The following is a 21440-nucleotide window of genomic DNA, read 5'->3' on the forward strand; positions in this document are numbered from 1 at the left end:
CGCAAAAGAACTGAATCACTCGGTGGCGGCGTAAGCAACAAGCGTGCTCGTCAATCGTCGATCTACGAATGCCCGCTGCTCACGGCATCGTTCAATTTAAAGTCGGCAAGGAAACTTCGAGATAACAGGTCGAGATCATCTAGAGTAATCTGGAAACACGTAGATGCAGCTGTTCATGGCTGCGAACATTCGAGATTAGACCGGTCGCTTCTCGCGTCAAGAACAAAAATGATAACACCACTTTCCTGCGGCCTTGCGCGAACGAACGGACACTACAATGATACGTGGCCATTACCCCCCTCCCAAAGAAGCATCGTCTCGATGCTTTAAAATGAAAATCAACGCGGAGAATGCTTCGAGAACTTAGAGTCCTTTAGCGTTCCTAATAAGGTGTAAGAACAGCGGTAAAAGCTTCAAGTCTGGCCGTGTCGTCGTAGTCGTCGTCGTCGGTGTTGTAGTTTTTGTCGTATTTGTCGTCGTAGTCGTAGTTGTCGTCGTCGTCGTAGGGATCGTCGTCGTCGTAGGGATCGTCGTCGTCGTAGGGATCGTCGTCGTCGTAGGGATCGTCGTCATCGTAGGGATCGTCATCATCGTAGGGGTCGTCGTCGTCGTAGGGGTCGTAGTCGTCGTAGGGGTCGTCGTTGTCGTAGTGGTCGTCGTTGTCGTAGGGGTCGTCGTCGTCGCCGTAGGGGTCGTCGTCGTCGTAGGGGTCGTCGTAGTTGAGGCATAGTCTTGTGTTTTCGTTGATGGAGAATCTTGGTCCTTGCGCTTAGAAGCAACCTCACCTCCAGAGGCTGCTTTATTCAATTTAACCTTCGGGGGCTGGGGGAGCGTCCACGCATCGCGTAACCTCGGCTAGGAGGTACAAAGCGCGGTGAAGATGGCGACGGGGAACGTGATAGGCGGCTCGGCGATGAGCATCCTTCCCGACGCAAAAACTTCTCGATTTCGGCTGGTCGCTGGCCGGGTCGGGGTCGTGGAGCGTCGTAAGAAAACACTCGGATGCCCAGTCTTCTGTATGGACAGTGCCGGAGGACGTGACCGGCTTCGCCACAGTGGAAGCATAGTGGACGGCGCTGGTCGGGAGTTCTCCACTCGTCGCATTTCCTCGTCTGTGTGCGGCGCTCGTAGAACGGGCGGGTTGGGGCGAGAGGGCAGCGGTCCAACGCAGCTTGCTGTGAGCGATAGGGGCTTGGGTCCCGTCGTCGAGGTGCAGGACGGCGCACTGCTGCGGCGTAAGTCATGAGTGGGGGCTGCAGAGGCTGCGTGGATGATGGCGTCACACCCAAGGCCTGCTGAACTTCGCCCCGGATGACGTCAGTGAGCGAAGTAAGCTGCGGCTGCGTTCCCGTTGGCAGCAATCGTCGGAGCTCTTCACGCACAACTTGACGTATAACCTCCCGCAGGTCATTGCTGTTAGCGTTGTCCAGGCAGCTTGCTGAAAAAACGCGCTGCTGGCGGTCATACTGGTGGGCTCGGGCATCAAGAGTTTTTTCCATCGTGGATGCCTCTTCTACAAATTCCGCGACGGTTTTCGGTGGGTTGCGGACGAGGCCGGCAAAGAGTCTCTCTTTGACTCCTCGCATAAGAAGCTTTACTTTTTCTTCTTCTTTCATGTCTGCGTCGGCACGCCGGAAGAGACGCTTCATCTCCTCAGTGTACATTGCAACGGTCTCGTTTGGATGTTGCATGCGAGACTGTAGCAGCTGCTGGGCTCTCTCCTTTCGCACGACGTTCGTGAAGACCTTCAGAAGCTGCTCCTTGAAGGTTTCCCAGTTCGTGAGGCTAGCTTCCTCATTCTCAAACCAGATTCTTGCTGGTCCCTCCAAGGCGAAGAAGACGTACCTAAGTTTCGTAGCATCATCCCAGTTGTTGAAGACAGCCACACGGTCGAACTGTTCCAGCCATTCTTCGGGGTCGGCGCCAGGCGAAGCGTCGAAGGTTGGTGGCACTCGGGGCTGCTGAAGAATGATTGCAGTCGTCGTCTGGGGCAAGCTCATGGTAGACGTTTCTGCTGGCTTTCGCTTCCGGGTAGGGTTCGGCAGAATCCCGAACTCAGGTGCGTCCCCTTGCAGGCATCGGCTTGCGCGGTGGACTGGACTCAGGTCCTGCGGTAGATGACTCAGAGGGCTTGCGTCACGACTTGTAGGGGGTGTCCGGAACATGGAAGGCTACCCAGCACCTCCACCAGATGTCACGTTGTAGTGATGGTCAGGAAGACACCAGAAATACTTGCAAACGAAGCTCTTTATTTGGGCTGACTTGCGCCCGCAAAAGAACTGAATCACTCGGTGGCGGCGTAAGCAACAAGCGTGCTCGTCAATCGTCGATCTACGAATGCCCGCTGCTCACGGCATCGTTCAATTTAAAGTCGGCAAGGAAACTTCGAGATAACAGGTCGAGATCATGTAGAGTAATCTGGAAACACGTAGATGCAGCTGTTCATGGCTGCGAACATTCGAGATTAGACCGGTCGCTTCTCGCGTCAAGAACAAAAATGATAACACCACTTTCCTGCGGCCTTGCGCGAACGAACGGACACTACAATGATACGTGGCAATATGAATTGCGTCAGAATGGCTCATGGCATTGGTGTAGGCGCCGTTTTTGAAACAGCTGAAGAAATATACAGCAGGTCTTATTTGAACATTGTGCCAATTATTTGAAAGCATTCCAGCAGTTGACAACATTATGAACAATTTTGAACAAACAAATTTGATTCATTTGAATAATCCCACATCTAGCAGGGTGCTCATTTCATTTCACTCTTCAAACTGCTGGGATATTCGCATACTCTTGAAATATGTGGCAGCACGTAGTGCTGTCTACAGGCAGCAGAAGAATAGAGAATAAAATGGAATATACATGTCGCCACCTTGCACAGCGTCACGTTGATAAACGTCTTCTTTCCCTTCCGTCCGTGAAGACTAAATTGCTCCTGCACCCTCACACCCATGATGCTCGTCATAATATTGGACCCCACCTCCCGCAAGGACCGTCCACCCAAGCGGGCCAGGTTCCTTTGCTACAAAATATAAGAAATGCGACACGACCTCTTTTTGGTTATAACACTATCTTCAACCGTAGTAACTACCTGTCAGCACCAAACAGAAAACAAAACAGAAAGGAGACGCAGTTCCGCTGAAGCCCTAGCGAAGCTGAAAAAAAAATGCTTCAAATAAGTGTTTAGAACCAAATCATCATATGCCACTCCCTTTCTTTGCGAGAGGCTAAAGACCTAAACGAACACTGACTGGTGAAGCAGTCAGTGGGGAAAGTACAGTATTGTACATCTTTATCGCGAAGACTTTAAAAAATTTTCTCGCCTCAACCGCTGGCTCGTTTATACTGAAAATGTGCACTGAAGTTGGGTATTGCAGGTAACTTTTGACTCGTAGTAAGTTTGTCAACAGTACTTGCCTGGTTAAGCCGCACATGATGCAAACCCGTAATCGTTTGGTTCGAAACTGATAAACTGAAAGCCGGCAACCCTAGGTTTTCACAAAAAGGTGTTCGTGGCGCCATCTGTTGTTTACGGAGGAATGCGCCACGACGCAAAGAGTGCCGAGATCAACATTACAAGCTGCGCAGGCCCCTCGACGGCGCCACTACGGCCCTTCGCGGCAATCTGGCGTTGGCGGCTTTCAGTTCGCGGGTCTCGGTGCAAACGATTACAGAGTTGCATCATTTCCGGCTGATTCAAGTAAGTATCATCGTAAAACTTGCTATGGGACAAAAGTTACCACAGCGCGCAAGCTCTGTGCCCAGTTTTGCCACAAACGAGCCAGCGGTTGAGGCGAGAAAATGTTTCCAAGTCTTCACGATAAACATGAACGATACTGTATACCTGACCAGAAAGGGTTAATATGTATATTCACATGCCACATTAAGTAGGGATTATGGGTAAGAAAAGCATCATTACTAACCACTGCATCCAACTAATCTTGGCGGGTGACTTATTTCTTCATAGAACTAGGAAAACAAGCATAACACTGACATACATTTATCACTGGTCACTGCAATCAGTGCAAAAAACTAAACAAACAGCGGATAACCACAGCAGCGGCCACGCCCGAATCCTGTACTGCTGCTTCCGCTGCCTCCAATTCCTCCAAAGTATACGCAGGTAGGGTGGGCAGCTCCACACTTGGGGCTGAAGGAGGCTGAGCTTCAGCCTGGGCCCCGTTCGCTGCCTCCAGCGCCGCCAGCTTTTCTGAGATCTTTTCATTTTGCTGCGAATTATGATGCAGCTGCTGGCGCACCTCCAGGAGAAGGTGCAGCACCCGCAGAGTGATCGCTGAAACAAACATTTAAGTCAGAGGAGGCTTCTGCACATCAGACAGTGACACATCCACATACAGGACAACCTCAATAATTCGAACTCTGTTGGTTCGAAATCACGGATAATTTGAAGAATTTTTGCAATCCCATTATTTATACTGCAAAATTGATCATATAATTCAAAGCAGCGGCATGCACTAGCCCGGTTATTTGATGATCTTAGATGCCATGCGAGGATGTCCGATCCTGATTTTGCCAGAAACCGATGAAGTGACAGCCACTTTCAGCCGCGAGGCAGCGCTGCAAAGCATTGCCGATTAGTAATGCCGATGCTCAATATGCAAAGCACCCCAGTCCCAGTACTCACAGCAAAAAACGAATCAGCTACGGCTTGTGGACCGCTGAAGCATGCGCCTTCAGAGGAAAAGACATGTTATACTGCAACGCAGGCGAGAATACCAGCTTCCACGTGACAGGCTCCCCAACGCTTCGTCAAGACATGGCCAAACTAGAGGCAGTGGTGCGCATGCTTGTCGCTCATCCCCGGCCTGGTCGCGGTCAAGACAGCATCTAGAAGGGGTGCTGGCATCAGAGCACCTCCTGGCCCTAACATCGTCAGTGTGTGCTTCACAATGCGACCATTCTGATGTGCCGGCATGAGGTTGGCTCCACGCAATGCCGCCCTGCGCCGTTTCTTTGAGTAGTGTGTGCCGTGATATGAGGGTTAGGTCAACCTTCAAATTACGATCATTCTAAAATTCGGTATAGACCTGCACACAGAGTTAATCTATTTAACGGTGTCTAAGGTTGTTTGGACGAGCACCAGGTAGTGCGAACCCTGTGCTGGTGCCTGTTCACCGGCAGGATGCATGAGGCTCCTTACATAAAAAAGCTGCTAATTGGCATGCTAATCAGTTCTTCTGAAGAAAATTCAAATTGTGCGCTGTTTACCCAGTTCATTTGCGCTGGCGATCACTTCCTTGGACAAGGGGTAGGTAGTACAGGGACACATTTACAACCGTTAATATCCAGGGTGTGCATCGCACCGCAGTATAAAACTACAGAATCGTAGTTTAGTTTGTTGCTTGTCATTCAGGCTACACGCGAGTGTGGAACACCGCTTTTTTGCTTGTTATTTCCAGTGGCTTCAGACCGCTGTCATTGTAATTGCGTAGTTACACATTTGTTTCTCTCAGTTTCGCGTGCGCCGCGATGCCACCCCGTGGGAAAATAAAAAACAAAATGCAGTGGTGGGACAAAGCATGCAGAGCTAGGGTTTGCAATGACCTTTTTTGGGGCCCCGCAGGGGCACCTAGTGTAACGAGGTGTTTGTGCTTGGCGCCACCACGGACCCTTAGCCCCCATACCGAAGCTGCCATCCGTACCGTGGCGATAGGTTGAAAGGTGGAGGGAAGAAACCTTGAACGGTGGCGGTCGAGGAAGTGGTCAATCCTCGGCCGATGGGCTCCTCGTCTGTCTACTAGACGGGGAGTCCCGGGACCTTCCTCTGTGTATAAGGGTGAATCAGAGGCGACAAAGTATTGGGAAACCTTAGTCAGTACATGCCGTATGGAAAACTCTGCAAAAAAATCTGATCGGCCCCCGAAAAGGGGTCGCACCGATGTGAAGAAACTGAGTCCACAGAAGCCAGAAACGTTTGCGAAGTTTTTTATGCTTCACTCAAACACTAATGTACCGGTAGCCAACCTATCTGCATTTGTCATCGCCAACACCCTAAAGAGTTGTGTAGGCAAAGACTACAAAGCAAAAAAGCAACGAACCGGAGACCTCCTTGTAGAAATAAACACAAAAGAACAGAGCACCAAACTGATGTCATTACAGAATCTTGGAGAAATGAGCATACAGGTAACTCCGCACCGCACCCTGAACCACTCAAAGGGCGTCATATCTGAATGTGAACTCCTACAGAGTACCGATGCGGAAATGGAAGAACTAGCCGAACAGGGAGTAATAGCAGCCCGACGGATTACCATCCGGAGAAACAATGCTGAAATCAAGACCAAACATATTGTACTAACTTTCAATAGCACAACTCTGCCTGACTCCATCCACGCCGCATACCTCCATTGTAAAGTCCGCCCATACATACCGAAACCGAGACGATGTTTCAAGTGCCAGCGCTTTAGACACAGCATGTTGGTCTGCCGGGGCAAACCCACTTGTGTCACATGCGCAGAAGACGCACATACAGAAGAAAGATGCGAACGCACACCAAAATGCATCAACTGCAATGGCGCACATGGCGCGTACTCCAGGTCGTGCCCAGTCTGGAAAACAGAAAAAGAAATCATAACTTTGAAGACCACAAAAAACCTGTCCTACCATGAAGCAAAAAAACGCGTCTCTTTCCAACAGAAAGGGACATACTCTGAAGCGGTGACGCGGGGACCGCCGCCGCCTTCACTTTCTGTCGGCACACAGGTCAATCCGAAGGACCTGGAGTCGACAACCAAGTCCCCACCACAGAAGTCGGCGACACAGTCCACAGGGCTGAAACTTTCACGGGAAGACCATGCGATCCTCGCCGGAGGCCCTCAGGCCCCACTTTCAGCAGCGGCATCCTCGGCGACAGACACCCAGAACAGCTCTGCTGAACTGGACCTGTCGCCCCACCCCTCTAAGAAGGCAACTGCTGGCCCAAGAGACTCTGCCCCTGGAGCAGAGCATGGTTCAGTGGTGCCAACAAAAAAGACGAATGCGAAGGCCACGGGCCATCGCAAACAAGAAACACCCTCCACGTCCACCGTGGGGGAGATGGATGTCAGCGAAAGTCCGCTAACATCTAAAACACACGCCTCCGCGGATTCTGCGCGGAAATCCGGCGCCAAGCACCAACACCTCGTTACACAAGGTGCCCTTGCGGGCCAATATGTTGGCTTGCTCTCCTAATGTTGTTTGAGTACCGGATTGGGTGAGCATTTTTCCAGTTTCAAGCTCATCCAACTACACACTAACATTTCAAAAGCACAAAACAATAGTAGAAAAACAAAAACTTCCCTTTGGAACATGCATACACGAAGACTGCAATCAGCTTATTACAATGCAGGAACTAAACACAGTACTAACATCCGGTAAAATGACAGCACCAGGCCCAGACAATAAACATTACGCCATGCTTGCTCACCTCTCTGAGACTGCCATAGAGGCTCTCCTAAAATGTTTCAATAAAATATGGATGAGTGGAGAAATCCCCCAGGCATGGAAAGAAGCAATCATAGTACCCTTCCTAAAACCTGGCAAACCACCAACTAGTCCCACCAGTTACAGGCCAATAGCACTCACTAGCTGTAAGCAAATTCATTCGAAAGCATACTAAACATCAGACTAACCTTCATACTTCAGTCCCAGCAACTTTTAGATATTGTAACTGCATACGACCAACGCTAACCAAGAGCGCGCTGCGGAGAACCGAGCCCCTCCGAGCGCCCAGGTCTAGCGGTGCCGGCCGCTGCGTCGTCGGCGCCGTCGGCTGGTGGCGGAGTCCTGTCGACTGACACGTCGGGTACTTGATTCTGGGAGCGGGTGAGCGGCATGATCCCACCGCTGCCACCAAATGTTACGGGACGGCGGGCCCGCGCAGAGAAAGACAGAGAGAGACCAGAGACGCAGACACAACCGGCCGCGGCGGTTCTCTTTCGTTCTCTACCTCTCGCGCTAGCGCCGCGCGCTCTCCCCTCGCGCTCGCCCCGCGCCTCTTCTTTATTTCTATAGCGCAGCGCGCTCTTGGTTAGCGTTCGTCGTATGCCGTTACATCAGTGCGGTTTTAAAAAGACATGTTCCAAAACCGATCACCTCGTTCGCTTTGAGAACACAGTTCGGGAAGCATTCATCCACAACCAACACTGTATCGGGGTCTTCTGCGACCTGGAGCAAGCTTACGATACCACGTGGAGGTTCGGTATCCTCCGTGACCTAGCGGACCTAAGTATCCGCTGCAGGATGCTGGGCTGTTTGAGCGACTTCCTAAGCAACCGTACATTCAGAGTCCGCCTAGGTGCAACCTTCTCCAACACTTTTATTCAAGAAACTGGCGTACCCCAGGGGTGCATCCTCAGCACGACCTTATTCATCATCAAAATGAGCTCCATAGGAAAAGTAATCCCAAAATCCATAATGTACTCAGTTTACGTAGACGACCTCCAAATAGCATGCACGACTTCCAGCATACCTGCCTGTGAGCGACAGATACAAATAACAATAAATAAACTGGCTACCTGGGCATATAGAAACGGGTTTAGATTTTCCCCTCAGAAAACAGTAGCGGTTCTGTTCCCTTTGAGACGAGGCCTACAGGCCGACCCCACACTATATCTAAACCAAACACCATTAACTGTCAAACAAGAGCATAAATTTCTAGGGGTAAATTTCGATAAAAAGCTCACTTTCTTGCCACATATAAACAGCCTAAAGAAAAAAGCTTCCCAGGGCCTCAATGTACTGAAACTACTGTCAAGAAAACACGGGGGGTCTGATAGGGCATGCCTGTTACATATATACCGTTCTCTGGTTCGCTCTAAGTTAGACTATGGGTCCGTAGTATATGGCTCAGCAAGACCATCCTACATAAAGCGACTGGATCCTATCCACAATCTTGGTTTAAGGTTGTCTTCGGGTGCTTACAGAACTTCACCAACAGAAAGTCTGTATGTGGAAACGAATGAACGTTCCTTAGAAGATCGAAGAACTGCACTAACTTGTACATACATCCTCAAAATCCTTTCTCAGCCCAAACATATCTGTTACCCAATTGTGACGAAATGCCCATCCCGAATACTCTTCAACAACAAGCCTCACGCAATTAAGCCGTTGCTCTTGCGCTTCGAAGAAAAATGCCAAGCTCTGAACATACTAAACGAAATTAAAAATATTGCCCCAAGACACGAAGCGCTACCACCGTGGTACACTCTCCCCACAGTGTGTGACGTCACACTAACACGCCTCAGTAAAGCCTGTACGCCACACAACCATATAATACACGAATATCTAGCACTACAAGAAAAATATAGAAAGTACACTGCATTTTATACTGATGGGTCAAAAACTCATGCTCATGTAGGAAGCGCAGTAATACAAAGAAAAAATGAAAATGCAGTACGACTGCCCTCATGTGCTACAGTTTTCACCGCGGAGTGTTATACTATTAGTGTTGCGGTACAGAAAATAACAAATGAAAACATCAAAAACAGCATCATTTATACAGATTCACTGAGCGTCCTTACTGCATTAAACTCAAAAAATGCCACGGAGCCAATGATTGGAAGCATCATACACAACATAGTAAAGATCACAACACAAAAACATGTTACAAAATTATGCTGGGTTCCCAGTCACGTTGGCATTAGGGATAATGAGAGAGCCGACATGTGTGCTGCACAAGCCAGAACCATAGAAATAAAACATGCGCATTTGCCTCCTAGGGATTACATGAAGTTAGTGCATAGCAGACTAAGAGCCAAGTGGCAAGCTTCTTGGGATAATGGACACAACAGGCTGCATACCATAAAGCCCATTTTAAAAGAATGGAAATCATGCCGTCATAAAGAGCGTTTTATCGAAGTAATTTTATGTCGTTTGCGCATAGGTCACACACACATCACCCATAACTTCTTATTAACAAAAAAAAGAGAAACCTCTGTGTGAAATGTGTGGTGAGGAGCTCACAGTAAATCACAATCTAATTTCTTGTTCGCATCTCGAAGAACATAGAAAAATTTTTTTACGGTATTCTACAATGAAAACATTCCATTTCATCCCGCATTGCTTTTAGGCGAGCAAACACTTGTCGAGTTTTCACTTGTTTGTAAGTTTCTAAAGAAAGCCAATGTTTTAAATCTATTATAATGTAACCTCTGTACACTTGACATAACATCATCTAACCTTGTGTTTGGCGCATGATAGTCATAGTTGCTAATGCGCCATAAAAACCCCTATATAACTAAACTAAACATTTTATATATGTAGTGAGTGAGAATGCATTCACCCTCTTGTTTCGCAGATATGTGACAAAGCAGCAGCTGGGAATGCAACTTCTGGCTAGGCACTGAGCTTTCTACAACAGCAGACTCATCATTTATGCCCTCATTGCATAATCTCTATAATGCAATTACTCACGGCTCCTGGCAACAACAGACACCGGAAATTGTTGCCACTCGCCATCAGCAGAGGCTTGGTCAGCCTCCTCTGCCAGGCGGAGGACGTCGACTCCTCGTGTCACTGGCCACTGGCATTCACTGTGGTCTCCCGACAGCCACGTCAGGGGGACAGCTGCCACACTGTTTTCCTCGGGGAATCTGACCACAGCAAAGCGCTTAGACATGTTGCACAGAGAAAACAGGGTTCAAAAAGGACTGCTGGGAAGCGTAAATTTCACACACACTCGCAATTCGACATGCCGTTCCATACATTGCGCATGCAATGCTTCAATGTCAGTAGCTGATTACATCCGAGTACTCGCCTATCAATGGCGGTGCACGGGGTTCCCAAAGCGACATCGGCGAGGGACGCCGTAATGGAGGGCTCCGGTAATTTCCAATATCTAAGGGCCTTACACGTGCACTGGCATCGGAAAATACACGGGAACATTGCGTTTCGCCTCCATCAAAGCGCGGCCGCCACGGCCGGAATCGAATCCGCGTTCACCGGTTCAGCATTCGAGCGCCCTAACCACAGAGCCACCGCGGCAAGGCTCGCCTACAAATCAGCAAAGGAAACTTGAGCTGCCGCGGAATTATGCCTTACTGCAGCACTGAACATAGGAACTCGGCGTCACATAAAGAAAATATGACTGAGAGACGCTACGCTACATCGCACGCAATTACTGTTGCGTGTATAAAATCGTGTTAACTGGTAGGAGAAAAACATTATTCGCATTTTACATCGTTAAATCACACAACTGAAGCAATAATTCAGCGCCAATGAGAGCAAATACGACCGTGACAAGCTACGCCACCTTAACATTGCAAGTGGCAACCTAGTCGCGTGCAAAAGTTCGCTTTTGATGCTAGTGGAGAAAAAATAAGCCCGCATCACATTTTTCGGCCGTCTCTAGAAAACGCTCACCGCAGTTACGATATTTGTGCTGGGAAGAAAAGGCTTGGCAAGCATTCACTGTTATCGCTCCAGCCCGCACGGTTACTCTGAGCGCGTAGCACATTTTCTTTTTTTCTCGTTAATTCGTCTCTCAGTAATTGATCTGCACGGGGAAGCGATAGGGACCCTGTCAGGACCTGTTCAACAATCCCGCGCCATTTTCTTCCAAATTTTCTCACTAACCAGAAATATTCGACAGAACACAACCACAGCATTAACATAACCAAAGCAGGCGACGTAACAGCACAGCAGGTATACTTACGCGAATTGACTTTAGGGCTCGCACGATGAAATGAGGTTTTTCCGCCCGATCACAGCACCGCCGAACAAGAGAGGTGAGGTTGGGTTGTGTTACAAACGGGCCGGCGGCTGGCAGACGCTTGATGACTGTTGTAACGGAAGGATCCGATCGGCGTTATTAATCACTCGCCACCACACACAGTCTTTTTCTGCAAAAACAACCACCATTTATTTCATGGAGAAGAAAAAGCGGCACACTACATCACCGACCACTGCAAGTCAACAACGCAACACACATTGACAACCCAACTCCGTCCCCACCACAACCGTTCCGACCCTTTCCCAGAAAGGGCATGTAACCCCCTCCGAGGTCGTCATGCGGGGAGATTCGGCGCGTCCGGGGTCCGGCGCCCACTGGTCCCAATGTAGCGGGGTAATTCCCTGTGCGGCTACCACGGCCAGTTCTAACACGTCCCCCCAGAATGCGTGGAGCGCATTCTACAATTCTGTCAACTCCAGCGGGTAAAGGAGATGCAGTGGCCTTCAGAGAACTGAGCCGCGCGACACTCATAGGTCGCAAGAGCGTACCTTATTGTCCCTGCCGAGCATCCGCAGGGACATCCCCGCAGGGGGATGATGGTGAACATTGCGTCACCACGGACCCGAGCATCCACGCTTAGCCGTGCTTGGCATCGCCGTGTCCGGGGAAAAGGGGATCCTGGTGGTTGAGCCGATGCCGAGCGTTTGGACCCTTAAGGCCCCTCGGCGGAGGCAACACACCACTTTGGCCCCAGCTTCCTGTAGACGGCACCTCCGGCCTGACCCGACCGGGGGAAATCGGCAGTCTCCTTTTCCTATCCTCCTCTCTATCTTTCACTTTCCTATCTCCTTCCTTACAACTTTCCTGCATCCTCCTCCCTTCTTGGGTTTTTTCCTTTTTTCCTGCGGCGATGGTTAACCTTGTGTGACCAACTACCCTGAGTTGAGTCATATTGGATTATAGTTCAGGTGTACTGCTGGCGTGGGCAGGACTTGCTTGCAAGTTCCTGTCCCGTCCCCCTCTTGGGCTCCATGGTGGGTGGCTGGCACCATGACCGAAAAACCTCAATTTTTTATGGCTCCCCCACTTTCAAAACCTGATCGCTCTCTCAAGAGAGGGCGGACCGAAGCAGATGACTTTTTTCAAAAAAGAAAAGTATCCTTTCCAAATTTCATGTCCTTCATAGCAAAGCAGAAGAAACACAATCAAGGATAATATCCCCATTCCAGGTCTCAAAACGCTTGACGGATGCCTTAGGCCTTGGCTACAAGTTGTCAAAAATGGCCAGTGGCGACTTCTTGAACTGCGCGACAGCATACAACACTCAAAAGCTGCAACAGTTGTATCCATTGGGGACATCCCTGCCTCTGTGACCCCCCCCCCCCCATCGGTCTCTGAATACCGTACGAGGCGTCATCTCTGAAATAGATTTTGTCCACATCTCTGAAAAGGAAATGCTGGAAGGACTTGCTGACCAAGAAGCGACCGATGTCCACCGGATCAAGATCCGGAAGGATAACAAAGAAATGGACACCAAACACCTGATCTTGACATTCAACATGAGCACATTACCCGAGTCCATTGAAGTGGGATACCTGAAAATAAATGTAAAACAGTATATTCCCAACCCACGCAGATGTTTCAACTGCCAGAGATTTGGCCGCGGCTCACAGAGTTGTCGCAGCCGCAAAACGTGCGCAAACTTCTCTTCGAAGGACCACCAATCCGAAGAATGTGTTGCTAACCCACGGTGTGCAAACTGTGAAGGAGACCATGCTGCCTACTCCAGGGCTTGTCCGTCCTGGAAGAAAGAGAAAGAAATAATTACTCTCAAGACTACAGAAAACATTTCTTTCAAAGAAGCAAGAAGGCGATACTCGCAGACAAACAAATTCTCCTTCACTGCAAAAACAAACTTCGCCGATGTGGTGCGTGGGCGCGGCGCACCACACCAGGCTTCGGCACCTGTCCAGGCCACACGTAGGGAGCCTGTGGCGGGGCCATCCGCGCCGTCTAGTGGAGTAGCTCACGCTACTCCGCCTACCCCAAAGGAGGGGACGCTGACCCCCGGGTCGGCGGGCCCAAAGACCTCTTCCCATAGGTCGAGGTCAAACTCGAAAATCAATGTACCTCCTTGCACCTTCGTCCAGTGCCTCTGCAGAGGCGATGGACACGACCACGGGCAGCCCCTCGCCGTCCACGTCGGACGGTCGGCGGAGCTCCCTGGATCGGTCAAAAAAAGACAGGCCCCGAGTCACGGGTCCATAAACAACTTGGTCTAGTTTTTCAATCAGTAAAACACAAAACTAAGATGGCTTTCATAATACAATGGAACTGTAGAGGACTTCTAAACAACTACAGTGACATAAAAGACATACTAGGATCACACGCTCCTATCGCCTAATGTCTACAAGAGACAAATTTAGGTCCTCGTCACACGAATTTGCTAAAGAGATATACTGTCTTCCGTCGTGACCGAGAGGGCGCGAGCAGACTTTCAGGAGGCGTAGCCATCATTGTGCAACCCGGAGTTGCAGCTCGAGAGCTCACACTGAAAACTAGGCTCGAAGCCGTAGCAGCCACTGTGGTTGCTCACAAAACCATTACATTATGTTCCATATATCTTCACCCACACCTCGAAATAAGACTCCATGAATTAGAGAACCTTCTAGAGCAGTTACCGGAGCCATACGTGGTTGTTGGAGATTTTAATGCACACTCTTGTTTTTGGGGCAGTGAGAAAACAGATAGCAGGGGTCATGTCATTGAAGATTTTATACTACTTAATAATATTTGTTTATTGAACACCGGTAAACCTACTTATTGCTCTTCTAGCTCTGGAAAAATGAGTGTTTTAGATCTGTCTTTTAGTTCTCCATCTCTTTTTAGCGAATTTAAATGGGATGTTTTAGACAACCCCTATGGAAGTGAACATCTGCCTGTTGAAATCAGTCTGTCATCTCCACCATCAGTCACCCCGACAAAAGCACGGCGTTGGAAACTTCATTTAGCCGACTGGAAACTTTTTAGAACAGAAGGCACTTTAGAAAAAATTGTTTTAGAAAATCTTAATGTCAACGAAATAAATGAACAGTTCACAACTTGTATCATGGCTGCCACACACTTGACTATTCCGCAATCTTCAGGAGTAGTACGACAGAATCATAAAGTATGGTGGACTCGAGATTGCAAAGAAGCAAAAAAACTGTAAAACAAAGCTTGGGGTATATTTCGGGGATACCCTACGCAGGAGGACTTTATTAACTTTAAAAAAGCAAGAGCTAGGGCTCGGTACGTACGTCTAAATGCCGAAAAAGCATGATGGCAGAGCTTCGTTTCAAGGTTTGTATTAAGGTTAAGGTTTGTATTAGAATCCCGTGAACATCTTGACATTCATCAGTGTGGGTTCAAAAAAGCATGCTCTACAACAGACCGTCTACTCCGCTTTGAGAACACAGTCCGAGAAGCATTTATCCACAGACAACACTGCTTAGCGGTCTTTTTTGACTTCGAGAAAGCCTATGACACCACATGGAGGTTTGGCATTCTGCGGGACCTTGGAGACCTCGGTATCCGGGGTAGGATGCTGAAATGCTTAAGTGACTTTTTGTCCAATCGCTCATTTCAAGTACATCTCGGAGCCACCTATAATAAGAACTTCACTCAAGAAAACGGTGTACCTCAAGGATGCATTTTAAGCACTACGCTTTTCATAGTAAAAATGAATTCCCCAGCAAAAATAATTCCAAATTCCATCATGTATTCACTCTATGTAGACGATCTCCACATTGCTTGCACATCCTCTAGCGTTACATTGTGTGAGAGGCAAATACAGCTGCCAGTAAACAGACTAACAACATGGGCAGAAAAAAATGGTTTCAAGTTTTCCTCACAAACGTCAGTAGCTACTCTGTTCTCGCTCAGAAGAGGACTGCACACTGATCCCACCCTTTTAATGAATGAGGTCACATTACCAGTAAAAGACGAGCACAAATTTTTAGGAATAACGTTTGACAAAAAAACTCACATTCGTGCCACACATAAACGCCCTTAAAAAGAAAGCTTCTCGCTCCCTGAATATACTAAAAGTACTTTCAGAAAAACATTGGGGTTCCGATAGAAAATGTCTACAAATTTACCGCTCTGTAGTGCGCTCTACCTTGGACTATGGATGTATAATTTATGGATCAGTGAGACCATCATACCTTAAACAACTGGATCCAGTGCATAATCTAGGTTTACGTCTTTCCACCGGTGCATACAGAACGTCACCCATAACCAGTACGTATGTAGAGACTAACGAACAACCACTTGCAGACAGGAGAACCATGCTCACATGTACCTACATTCTAAAAATCCGTTCATTGCAGAAGCATATATGTTACCCAATCGCCCCAAAGTGTCCATCTAGAATACTTTTTAATAACAAACCACAAGCTACCCGGCCATTACTCTTGAGATTTGAAGAGATATGCCAGAACCTGGGCATACTAGACACTTTACCACGCATTGTTCAAAGACGACATCCACTGCCACCGTGGTATAATTTCCCTGCAGTCTGCGATTTCAGCCTTACAGAGTTCCGTAAAACAAAAATCCCACAACAAGGTATAACACAAGAATTTCTTACACTCGAAGAAAAGTACAGTACTTTTACAGCTTTTTACACAGATGGTTCAAAAACAGATACCTACACTGGACGCGCAGTGGTACGAGGAAATTGGAATGAAATAGTAAGGCTTCCACACTGTGCATCCATCTTCGCTGCCGAATGTTACGCGATTTGTGTAGCCGTAGATAAAATAGTACACAACAACCTCGCAAACAGTATTATTTACACTGACGGACTCGCTAAGTGTCCTTATAGCCCTTAACTATAAAAATGCAACCACCCCGCTGGTTGGCGACATCATACACAACATAACAGCCATCGCGCAAGGACAAAACATAAGGCTATGCTGGGTACCAAGTCATGTTGGCATAAAAGGCAACGAAAGAACAGATTTCTGCGCTGCCCAAGCTCATGGCAAGCAAATTAAAAATGTAAATATCCCGTATAAAGATTGCGTAAACTTAGTATACCTTAAAGCACGACAAAAATCTACCTTCATACCTTCATCAATCTACCTTCATACCTTCTTCGTCTACCTTCATACAATGTTCCCCTTATAATCTTTCTTGTCCATGATATGTACCCACTTTCCGCTAAATACGAATACAAATTAGAACTGCTGCCACGTTGACCATCAAGCTTTGAAGGGGTTAGGTTGGTGTTCCATATCAAACTGAAACGCAAGAGAATGAATGGCAGTTGCTCCTTGCTGCCTGATATTCTGTCCGCTCTCACACATTGTGTTCAGTTCGACAAAAACTTATTTATTGAATAAGGCAAGCTGTCTGAGTAGTTGGTGTTGCATCATTTCCAGCAGCACGTTGCAGCATGAGCGCAATGCACTTTCAAAACACGAAGGCAGAACAAGCCCTGAAGTTCAACTTCAATTTGGAGAATTGCCAAAACACTGCATATACGAGGTCTGTTAGAAAAGTATCCGACCTTATTTTTTTTTTGCGAACACCTGATGGATATGAAACAAGCGCGCTTGCACCAGCAGACCTTGAGCCGTCGTCCGCACGCACGAATTTTTTCCCGCCTGCAGATTGCGTCAGTCGCTGGGACGCAGCGCTTGAGTGAGGTAGTGCGCAGTGCTCTCGTCGGTTTTTTAGTGCAAGCAAAATGGCGGTGCGACAGGAGCAGCGCTAATGCATCAAATTTTGCCAGAAACGGGGCGGCACCCAAGTGGAAACCATTCGGAATATTCAGACTGTTTTCGGTGATGATGCTTAGAGCAGCACACAAATTAAGCAATAGTACAACTGGTTTAAAGATGGCCGCACATCGGTGAAGAGCGAGCCGCACTCCAGTAGGCCATCAACATGCAGAAATGGCCAGGTCATTGCCGTTTTGAACGCCCTGGTGATGCGGGACCGTCGTGTGACTATCCGAGAAATTGCGGAAGAGGTAAACATCAGTAGTTTTTCTGCACATTCCATTATTACCGAAGATTTGGCCATGAAGAGAGTTGCGGCGAAATTCGCGCCGAAACTTCTCACGGTGGAGCGAAAGCAGCTTCGGGTTGAAGTCTCACAGGACACGCTGGATTCCAAAAACAGTGACCCCGGCTTCATCAACACCATAATCACTGGTGACGAGTCTTGGGTGTACGGGTACGACCCGGAAACCAAATCCCAGTCGTCGCAGTAGAAGCATTCTACGTCCCCAAGACCAAAGAAGGCCTGCCAAATGCTCAGCAACGTCAAAGTGATGCTGACTGCTTTCTTGGACTCTCGTTGTGTGGCACACCACGAGTACGCACGCCCCAGTGTCAAACAACGACCAAAGAGTACTACAGGGGTGTCCTCCGTCGCCTACGCGATGCTGTGCGGCGCAAGAGACCGGAGTTGAGGTCAACAGGAAATTGGCGCATCCATCATGACAATGCTCCTGCACGTTCCTCGCATTTGATTCAGATTTTTTGGCGAAAAACCAGACTCCTGTAGTTCGACAGACTCCTTACTCTCTTGATATGGCCCCCTGCGACTTCTGGTTGTTTCCGAAAATCAAGAGGCCATTGAAAGGAGCGCGATTTCAGACAAGAGAGAACATTATGGCTGCAACGACAGCTGAGCTAAACCACATTCCGAAAGGGCCCTTTTCGGAATACTTCCAACAGTGGCAGCACATCTGGGAGAAATGTGTGGAGTCCCAAGGAGACTACTTTGAAGGTAATTAGGTTTCCAACGCTCCAGTTATGCCATTTTTTTTTCTTCGGCCAAAGGTCGGATACTTTTCTAACAGACCTCGTATACTCCCAGAAAAAGAGAAAACACCCACCATGATTACAAAATTTTTCTTGCAATCCTGGTGGGTGTTTTTTTTTCGGCGGGTGCTTATCCAGTGTTTTGGCAATTCTGGGTATTGAAGTTCAGGCCTTGTTCTGCCTTCGTGTTTTGACAGCGCTATGGGTTCATGCTGCTACGTGCTACAGAAAATGCGTTATTTATTGAACTTACTCTGCGTCTTGAAAGGTATACTTTGCAATAAACTGCAAAAGTTCCATTTCCATTTGATGTTTGTGTTCTCTTGGGCATTCGCGCAGCTTGTGGGCCACAGTTTGTCCATACAGAGAGGCCTGGTCCCTATCATCTTTGATCAGCTGGTCCACCCTCTGTATGTCATCGTCTAGGCTCCTTCTGTCATCACGGCGCTTCTTTCTTGCGGTCCGCTGCCCTTGGCGAGGGGTTGCTGAGGCAGTCTGTGAGCAGCCATTGGATGTGCTCGCGTCCGGGCTGTCTCTGCCGAGGAGACAGCTCTCCTGTGTCGGTTCTATGAGAAAAAATAGAATTGCATAACTGAATCTCTGCAAAGCATTTTATATTCTGCCACAAAACAGCCTTCAGGAGAGCAAAATGACTCTAAAAAAACTTGTGCTGCTTCCCGACATGAGCTCACAGGGACAAAGATAAAGTTCGGCCAGTAGCTGCAGTAACATGCAATGGTAGTTCTCACTTCTTAAGACCAGCTTGTGGCATTTCTGGATGGTCCTTGCAAAACGTTCAAGTGCATTTTATGTCTGTATGACTTCAGTATTGCCTGGTCCTATTGCATATGTGGACCCTCTGATGTAACTTTGCTTAGACCAGCTTGTGGTGTTTCTGGATGGTCCTTGCGAAAATCTCAATTGCATTTTTTATCTTTATGGCTTCAATATTGCCTGGTTCTTCTGCTTGCTTTCGGGAGAATCACCTGCATGCTATGAGGGGACAACACACTGCCTGACACTGGCGGTGAAAACGCGTGTTTCGCTCGCAAAGTTAAATTGACACTCACGCCGGTAGGCAGCTGCAATGAACCTTAACAGAAGGTTACTATTTCAGAACTACCTCCAGGTTTCACCATACTATTGGAGACACCCAATACACAAGGGGTCAAATGACAAATGCCACAAACACAAGTGCAGTGTGTGTTTTGCGCTTGTGTCTGTTTCGTTTTTTATCTGGTCCCTTTGTGCTTTTCACTAATGCATAGGTCTCCGATATGATCAACCATCTGGTCCCTATGTTGGCACTGTTGCCTACCATTCTTTGTAGTTTCTGTAGCCCGCTGTGTTTTCCTTGGGAGGTGTCACGGGAAAGTGGCAGCCGTCCAATGCTCCCACGGCTTGCGGAAATTGGCACGCTGCATTGAACTCCCTGATGGGTTCAGGCATGGTGTCCTGCGTCGGAATCTTCACCCAGTCACCGTTCATCAGCTCGAAAACGGCCCCGCATAGCTCGCGGTAGGCCTGGTTCCTGTCGACCGTCCGACGACCAACAACTCTGCGATGCTGCGTTCTTGGCTTGAAGAGCACAGCCGGTGCAACCTGATGGCGACTCGCTTGTCGACAGGGGTAGCTTCCCTAATGTAGGTGTCCTGCCGCTCGAGCAGCGGTTGCACAGTTTCGACAATGTATCGGAAGGTAGCAGGTTACACACGAAACGCGCACCGGAAGTACCTTTCGTCGAGCTGCTGCAGCGTCTCCTCAAACCACTTTGTGTTCCGGTAGAAACACCGCCTTTCGCGGTTCACGGTCCTGCCGCATGCGAATATGGAAGCGTTCAGTGAACTGACATATACCAGCTCTTCTTCAATCCGATCAGCCTCGGCTTTCGGCGCCTCGCCGTCAGCGTCAAGCGTAGGCGATGGATGCCAGAAGCACCATAACCAACGTCTGTCCATCCCGAGTGTGTCGCGCTCCGTCACCCATGTCGGTGAAAAGGCACCAACACTCAGGATTCCAGAGATTGGAACCGCCGTAAGCGAGAACACGAAAAAACGCGACCTATGCACGAAGCAGTAGGAAGCAAACAGACCACGGAAACGCCACAGGTGTCAGTGTTTCCAGAGCGTTACAAAACATCAACAAATAATCATACTAAAGAAATTATCTGACTAAAACGTAACTAGCCTTTAATATTAACTACAAGCTTTCTACTCCAAAAAGAAGTCCATTATTACAGTATATCTGGGTTTGTAAAAACATTTTTCTTATTAGCGCAAAATATAAAGTAGCGACTGTGGCGCCACACATCCTTGTCGTAAAACACGAGAACCGTTTCAACGGCTATTGAAATGTGCCGTGTAGCAGCAACATGGCTCCCTCGAGTTCTATAGCGATCGAAAATCTCGAAGGCCCTCGATTCAATTGCCATTGATCTGGGCGTGTGACAGGGGTATAAAAACTCTCTAATGAAAACAAGCTCGAGCGCTCCAACTAGGCAACGAGCTCACATCCTCTAATGCGCAACAAGCTCATCTTTCCCCGTTTGCTTGCACATTGTAGCGAAGTACAGTGCACGACAGGGCCCAGTTACGAACATTCTGCAAAGTGTACACATCGGCTTCCATTTTTTGCACGTTCAGATCACTAAGTTGCAGAATATTTTTCGCGGCCACCGGATGCTGAGGAGCAGTTCTCTGACACAATGAACACAGCAAGAGAAGCGGCCAAGCATTTCAACATGTTGGTGTCAGCACCAAGACAGGCCTCTCGTCAGACCCATCGAGACAACTATGAGATTCGGTCGCCGGAGGCATCCTATTGCATGGCAGTATACAGGGTGTCCACGCTAACTTTAGCCAAGGGTTTAAAAATAAGATATTTGAGATAGGCCAGAGAAACCACTCATATACAGCTACCAACCAGCTTGCACACCATAGGCAATTGTTTGC

The sequence above is a fragment of the Amblyomma mixtum genome, chromosome 1, assembly GCF_055824585.1.
Source record: "Amblyomma mixtum isolate Tamu chromosome 1, ASM5582458v1, whole genome shotgun sequence".
Classification (NCBI taxonomy): Eukaryota; Metazoa; Arthropoda; class Arachnida; order Ixodida; family Ixodidae; genus Amblyomma; species Amblyomma mixtum.